We start from the raw sequence: 8,787 nt of genomic DNA, 5'->3' as shown, positions 1-8,787 counted from the left end.
CTGACCAGTTAAGGGGTGTTCGACACCGTCGTCCATAGAGAACTTCAAAAGGGGCTTTACCCAAGCTAGATTGATAGCTGTTGTTGTAAGCGAATTCGGCAAATGGAAGGCACTTCTCCCAGTCCATTCCGAATGAGATAACAGAGGCTCGAAGCATGTCTTCTAGAATCTGGTTGACGCGTTCCACTTGACCACTCGACTGAGGGTGGAAGGCGGTGCTAAAGGAGAGACGGGTCCCCATAGCATTTTGGAAGCTTTCCCAAAATCGAGAGGTGAAAAGACTTCCTCGATCCGAGTTAATTTCCAAAGGAACACCATGGAGAGACACTATTCGGGAGATGTATAAGTCTGCCAGCTGACTAGCGGTTATACTCTCACGAACAGGTAAGAAATGGGCTACTTTGGAAAGACGATCGACAACGACGAAAATAACATTATTCCCTCTCTTGGTCCTGGGAAAACCGGTAATGAAATCCATACCAATTTTATCCCATTTCCATTCAGGAATAGCTAAGGGTTGAAGGGTGCCAGCAGGCTGTTGGTGCTCTGCTTTTACACGACGACAGACGTCGCAATTTGCAATATACTGAGCAATCTCTCTCTTCATCCTAGTCCACCAGAACCTCTGGCGTAGGTCCTGATACATCTTAGTACTACCGGGATGAATGGTGAGAGGAGATTCATGAGCCTCCTTAAGGATCAACTACCGTAGATGCTGGTTCTTGGGAACCACTAGACGGTTCTCAAAGTACACAACACCAAGATCATTTGTGGAGAAACAACTAGCACCTCCGCTAGCAATGTTCTCTTTGATTTTAGATATTCCCTTATCTCGCTTTTGGGCAGCGATGATTTGATCCGTAAGAGTAGGTTTTGCTACCAAGGTGGAAAGAAAACCTTGAGGAACAATGTGAAGGTTAAGCTTCCGAAATTCCTCATGGAGAAGCGGTTGACTTTTTTGTAACATCAGGTTGTTACAATAAGATTTACGACTTAGCGCATCAGCCATGACGTTGGCTTTCCCTGGGGTGTAAGTTATTCCTAAGTCGAAGTCTGTGATCAACTCAACCCAACGTCTTTGCCTGAGATTCAAATCCGGTTGGGTGAAAATGTACTTCAGACTTTGGTGATCAGTGAATATTTCGCAACGGTTACCGAGGAGGTAATGTCGCCAGGTCTTAAGTGCATAGACTACGGCTGCAAGCTCTAGATCATGAGTAGGATAATTCTCCTCATGTGGGTGCAATTGCCGTGAAGCGTAGGCAATTACGTGTCGATCTTGCATGAGAATGCAACCTAGTCCTTGTCGCGAGGCGTCGCAGTAGATAACAAAGTCCTTGGAAAAGTCTGGCGGTACCAGAACGGGAGCAGAAGTCAGTCGTCTTTTCAGTTCCTGAAAACTGTGCTCACATTGTGGAGTCCATTCGAACTTTTTATCCTTCTTGAGGAGTTCGGTTAGAGGTTTAGCAACCTTGGAGAAGTTCTCGACAAAGCGACGACAATAGCTCGCTAAGCCCAGAAAACTCCGAACTTGCTTGACCGATTCAGGTGGAGTCCAATTAAGGACGGCTTGAACTCGCTCAGGGTTAATAGCAATACCTTTACCAGATATTACATGACCCAGATAGGTCACTTCTGACAACCAGAATTCACATTTAGAAAATTTGGCATAAAGGCGATGCTCTTGAAGTTTCTTCAACACTAGCCTTAGATGTTCAGCATGTTCCTCCTCGTTCTTGGAGTAGATGAGTATATCATCGAGGTAAACCACGACGAATTTATCCAAATACTCCATGAAGATTGAGTTCATTAACCGAGAAAAGGTGGCTGGAGCGTTGGTTAAACCGAAGGACATGACGGTGTACTCGTATTGGCCATAACGAGTAACAAAGGCCGTTTTAGGAATGTCCCCGTTTCTGATTTTGATTTGATGGTAGCCCAACCTCAAATCCATCTTGGAGAAGATTGAGGATCCAGCGAGCTGATCATACAAGTCGTTGATCCTGGGAAGCGGATATTTGTTCTTGATTGTGACCAAATTGACGGGTCGGTAATCTACAACCATTCGGTCCGTAACATCCTTCTTCTTGACGAATAGGATGGGGCAAGCCCACGGAGATGAACTAGGGCGGATGAAACCGTTTTTCAAGGACTCATCGAGTTGTTTCTTAAGCTCGGCTAGTTCTAGTGGTGCCATCTTATAAGGTCTTCTAGCAATCGGAACGGTTCCTGGAATGAGGTTTATTACGAACTCAACATCCCTGTCAGGTGGAACACCTGGCAATTCCTCTGGGAAGACATCCGGGAAGTCACGGACTACCGAAACGTCCTCAAGGTCTGGGAAAGGGCTGGCGTTAAGAGAATATAATTGTCGCTTGGCTATCTTGCCCGAAGGGTGAGTGAGTTGAACAGTCCTAGAGAAGCAATCAATTTTGGCATGATGAGCTGACATCCAGTCCATACCCAGAATGATATTAATATCTGAAGATTTAAGGGCTATCAACGATGCAAGGAAAACAAGTCTGTCGACTTGGATTTCATTTCCATGGCTTACTCTAGAAGTTTGCCATTTGGATCCCGGAGTTTGAATTACCATAGAGGTTGGCATATCACCGAATGCGACGTTATGCAAACGAGCATAATTTTCGGATATAAAAGAATGAGAGGCTCCTGTATCGAAAAGAAAAGATGCCGGGTGGCAATTAACAAGAAGCGTACCGAGAACAATGTTGGGATCCTCTTGAGCTTCTTCGGCAGAGATACAGTTGACATGGCCACGTGAGGCGGTGGCCGGCTTGGCGTGGAACACTTTCCCTGTCGGCTTGCCACGGCCAACAGCTTTAGCAGACTGGTTGGGGTTGGTCTGGGGACACTCACGCATATAGTGGCCAGATTCCCCACACTTGAAACAAGTCACGGAACTGGTACGTGGAGGAGCATTGTTGGTTGGACCCCCATAGGGCTTGGCCGGTGCAGACTGTTGAACAGGGCGAGGCGCCTGGAAAGATGGCCTCGGTGTGAACCTGGGTGGCAGGGCGGTGTTGGGTACCCACACGCGGCGCTTCTGAGGACCAGCACCGGATGAGGAACCCATGTCACGGCCATGCTTGTGTGTTGCGTCATAGTCAGTCTGACCAGTTTCAGCACTGATGGCTTTGTTGACAAGTTTCTGAAAAGATGTGCACTCATGCAGACGGAGGTCATGGCGAAGCTCAGGACTAAGTCCCTTACGGAACCTTGCTTGCTTCTTGGCATCAGTAGACACTTCCTCAGTTGCATATCGTGCGAGGTTACCAAACTCCCTGCTGTAAGCATCCACAGAAAGTCAGCCCTGAGTGAAACTGCAAAATTCCTCACGTTACGGTCCATGAAACCCTCCGGAATGTGATGTTCATGGAAAGCCTCGCTGAATTCAGCCCAAGTAGTGACATGGCCCGCTGGGCGCATAGCTCCATAATTCTCCCACCATAGACTGGCGGGGCCTTCAAGATGATATGCAGCAAAGGTGACCTTGTCAGCCTCCGCTACCAGCGCGGAACGCAGTTTGTGAGAGATACTGCGAAGCCAGTCATCAGCGTCGAGAGGCTCGACGGAGTGGTGGAACGTGGGTGGATGTAATTTGATAAAATCACTGAGTGACACCACGTTAGTCCTCTGATGGTGTGCCGTGTTCTGTTCAATACGCTCCAACAAACGGTTGGTCTCCCGCTTGTTTCTCTCAGCTTCCATCATAACCTAGGCTAGGGAAGGAGGATGAGGCAGATTTGCATCCCTGACTTCACTGCCTTCGGCCTGCTCTTGAGGAGCAGGGTTAGTGCGCGTGTTGACCATCCTAGGTAAACAAGACAATGATTTAGTCAGGATGATAAAACTCCGACATAGGATATAAAATGTAAGGAATAACTCGAAATGCAAGATGATCATCCGTATGACATGGTAAATACAGAAACTGCTTCTTTATTCCATCGTCATACACACCATACAGGGTTTAGTACAAGACCAAACAAAGTACTATTACGATGAAAAGAGGATTACATCTCATCGGAGGCATCCCAAGCTCCTATACATTATTTTTCTACACCTCCGGAAAGAGTACAAACTAGGTCATATCCCACGAGTCACGCGGGACGATAGACGACACAGCTAGTGCGAACTAGTGATACTACCACTAACTCAGACCGATCCGTAGTAGTCCTCGTAGAAGTCACCTCCATAGCCTGGAAGCTCAACATGATCATCCGGAAACAGACGATCTCGCGGAGCTTGTGGACCATAGGGGCTAGGATGAGGTGTTGGACCAACAGACGGTGGCCTGCGGGGACCGCGAGGTGGGGTGATGCCTCCAACATCACGCCAACCCATCACGTCTGGCAGAGCAGATCTCACAGGATAGAGATCGCGCATATCCGAATATCCAGCTTGCACCACCGGTGCAAACCGAGTCAATGTGGCCCAGTGGTCAGCACGGGTATTGAAGAGCTCTAACCTCAAGGCCCGATTTTCACGGTCCTTATCCTCGAGCATCTCAGCAGTGGTGCGAGTCCGTGAATCCTCCTGGGTGGGGTCAGCATAGATAGCCTGGACATACCCTTGTGCTCCCGGAAGTGATCCTGGCATATACCGGAAATCAGAGTCCCGAAATAGACCAGACCTGACTCGCATGATGCTCATCATAGAGTAGGCGGCGTCCTGCACAGCCATCTCAATAGTAACCCCGAGTCCATAGGAGCAGTGAAGGGGCTCGGTGGATCCAGGATAAGATGGAAATATCCTGACAGTGCAGAGATACTGTCTTTGATTGAAGTCCCGAAATTGCTCTTCGACCGTGTACTCAGGATACCAGCGGTATCCAGCCTCAGTCATTACCCTGACCAACATGGCAGTATGGCCGGGTACATCTAGGCATCGAGTCAGGCGAACCACTTGATTGAGGTCGCGAGTGGCCATCTGAAAGCACAATCATAATGCAAAGGCATTAGAATTTCTAGCAAAATTTCGGCAGCATAACAGCTGTAAATGCTCAAGAAGGATTTTGAGACATTTGACAAGAATTTCATACACACTCAACATCATCATATCAAGTTCTGAGTCCATCCTAGCAACATAATGTGGTAATAGGATTGAACTAGGCTTGTATCCATCAAACCTATAAGGTACTACTGATTAGTAACGCGTGATCCTGATAGAGAGAATAGATCCTAATTCCTTAACTCCCGGTGGAAGAATAGACTGACTCAGATCAGGATGTCATTAGATAAAGGAGTAAAAAGAGCCTTACGTTCCAACCCACAAACAATTCCCCTACATATAACTAAAGAACTTCTAGACTCAACATCGACCAGTTTGGCTTGGAGAACCTACAGGCAGTCCGGCTCTGATGCCAACGCTGTCAGGACCCCGACTCGATGTCACATTGATCTAGCCGGTAACACCTCATATCACTTTGCGGCCTCACGCATGGTATCCCCACGGGTGTCGCCTTACCTTTGCCCGGGACCGTTTGCGCCTTTTGGCTCACGTATATGATAGTGTCGCTAGCATCCATATGATAAGGAGCCCGGGCTGACATGACTAGTCGTAAACCCAAAGTGGCACAGACTTATAGGGACAGGCATCCATGACCCAGCTTCGAACGTGTCGGTCATCAGCAAGTGGGTCCGGGCTGTAGCACTGGGCTAGCAGGACTCCGGTAAACCGGGCTGTAGCGGGCTAACAGGACTCCGGTACTCAATGCGTGACATTTCCCCGAAGGGACAGACACAGGAACGAAGAAGGACACATGCCGGCCAGCCTAAGTGTTCCAGAGCAGTAGCAAGCTACCATGGCTCAGTGGTAACACTAGGAGACATTTCCCGGTAAGAGAGGCTACTAAAGATAAACAACTAGATAGTCAGATCCCACACATACCAAGCATTTCAATCATACACACAATATGCTCGATATGTGCAAATACAACGAAGCATCACAACATGACTCTACGACACAAGTACTTTATTTAAGGCTCAGGGAGCCATACATAACATACACAAAGGAACGGGTCTCACGACCCAACATTCAAGTCATACAGTCATACAAACCAGTAGCGGAAGTAACTTGTCTGAGTACAGACAACTGGTAAAATAAAAGAGGCTTGGAAAGCCTAACTATACTACGTGGTCCTTCATAAGCTCAGGATCACCACCTGGGCCTTTAGCCTACTCGTTGATGTCAACGTCTACGTAGAACCCATCAGAAGGGGTTGCAGCGTCTTCTGTAAAAATGCAAATTATAGCAACATGAGTACAAAGGTACTCAGCAAGACTTACATCAGATCCTACATACATGCATATTATCAAGAAGGGTTGGTGGAGTTGTTGCAGCAAGCCATCTTTGACTCTTGGCTAGACTATCCTACGATACTTCAACTTGAAATGGTTTTGCGTACACGAGTCCACTACTCACCACTTCAATACACTACCGAGGATCCGCCTCCGTCTTCCTACGGAAGAGCCATCCTCGGCACTCACACTTATCCTGAGGCTTTTAGTAGTTTCCATTTACTTGTCTATGAACTGTATAGGCAACCAAGTAGTCCTTTACCGCGGACGCGGCTATTCGAATAGATCATGATAACCCTGCAGGGGTGTACTTCTTCATACATGTTTCCACCACTTAGCGTCTGCACACGACATGTGCTCGGCAGACTTCAAGCGAAAGCCGACGTGGGTGTAGACCACGACCTACCTAAACACTTAAGCCTCTAGTCCAGGTTTATCGCCTATCCAGGTTCCATCCGCAGGGAGTCCGGCCGAGGTTTCCCATACGGCCCCGAATGATGTGAACAGGGTTCCCGAGATACCTAACGGGTATTCGGTACACCGTGCCACGTACCTACCGCATCACAGCCCACCCCTACGGTCAGCGCTGTCCACGGCCTCCAGTAGGCTACAAACACCAGAAACTACTTGCAACTCCTGGACAGAGAGCTAGGGTGAATAAGAAGTCGAGCGGGGTCATATTTCAGGGCCCAATGCATGGTAGTAGCTGTATCTTAAATCACACATACAGATCTCAGTGCTTAAGGTCGGCTTCAATGAAACAACCCACCATGTACTCCTACATGGCCTCTCATCGATACCTTTACCAAATCGTGTTCACCACACCACTCTTATTACCGACATAATCATTTCACTCTAGCCCATCACCCAGATGAACCAGACCTGACACGACTCTAGGCATAGCAGGCATAGCAAGGTAGGAACAACACATACATATGGCTCAATCAACTCCTACACATGCTAGTGGGTTTCATCTAGTTACTGTGGCAATGACAGGTCATGCAGAGGAAATGGGTTCAACTACCGTAGCACACAGCAGTTTGAAACGCGTTGTCTAAATGCAGTAAAAGAGAGCAGGAGCGAGAACATGGGTTTGTATCGATATGATCAAATGGTTGGTTGCTTGCCTGATGGTTCGATGCACTGATACGGTTCTTCGTTAGGGTAATCACGGTACTCCTCGGAGGCAGAACCTGTCGCAAAGGACACCGATACACAACCATCACCAAACAATGTGCAACAATATGATGCATGCATGAAACATGGCAATATGAGTGTGTTGGGCTAATGCAACTAAAACCAGAAGGGTCTGAACCAATTTGAATCAAAGATTCAAATTTCAAACTCAAACATGGCCTTTTAAAGTGCTTTTCCTTGTTCTGCTTTAAACATCAATTTAACTTGTTTGATCATGCATGAAAATAGTACAGATGGATAGATTGGATTTTTCTGATCATTTTTCATATATAATTTGTCTGATTTGGAGTTACAGAATAAAAGTTATGAATTTTTGAAGTTTAAATTATATTCTAGAATTTCCTGATTTAATTTAAATCCAGAAATATATATATTGCGCCAGCATGACGTCAGCACGACGTCAGCGGTCAACTGCGGCTGGCTGGGGTCAAACCTGACGTGTGGGGTCCACACGTCAGTGACAGGGGGGTTTAACAGAGGTTAGTTTAATCCTAATTAAGAGTTAGTGGCGCTGGGGCCCACTGGTCAGTGTCAGGGGGTTAATTAACAGTGATTTGCACTAAGCTAACCACCTGGCCGACGGGGCCCACGCGTCAGTGACTCTGGGGGGGTCAAACCCCAGGTCGAACAAGTCAAACCCGCCGGCGGTTAGTCGCCGGCGAGGTCCGCGGCGTACATGTGCCCCGGGTTTCCTCTGTGGTGCTCCAAACGGCGTGCGGCTAGGTGCGTTGGAAAGCTAGCTCGATGGCGCGTCGGGCGGTGGCCGTGGCTGGGCCTGGGGTGGCCGGAGTCGACGGCGGCGAGCTCGGCTACGGCCGCCGGGGTTCGGTCGTGCACGGAAACGTGGTTGGAGCTCGAAGGCGAGCGAAGCAAGGCGCTAGGGATGCTCTACGGGGCCTTACGAACTTGTTGGACTCGCCGGGGTGACCAAATGGTCACCGGAGCTGCGTCGACGGCGAGCTCGGCGACGGCGGAGGTTCGGCCGTGGTGGGAAACGGAGTTACGGCGCGGGAACGAGGGGGAGAAGAGAGGGAAACGGTGGCGGAGCTCACCGCGGTTGCAGCGGGCGTCGAAGCGGGCTCGGGGACGCACTGGAGACGGCGAATCAACGGCGATGGTGGTCGGAGCCCGAGGAGGAAGACGATGGCGACGGCGGCTCCACAGGGCGTTCGGCGTCTTGTGGCTTGACGGAGAGCTTCAGGGCGAGGGGGCGGAGCTCCTGCGCGAGTCGGGAAGGCGAGGGGAGGCCGGTGGCGGCGGCTATGGCGAACGG

The sequence above is a fragment of the Triticum dicoccoides genome, chromosome 3A, assembly GCF_002162155.2.
Source record: "Triticum dicoccoides isolate Atlit2015 ecotype Zavitan chromosome 3A, WEW_v2.0, whole genome shotgun sequence".
NCBI classification, from domain to species: Eukaryota; Viridiplantae; Streptophyta; class Magnoliopsida; order Poales; family Poaceae; genus Triticum; species Triticum dicoccoides.
This window is presented reverse-complemented; position numbering follows the sequence as displayed.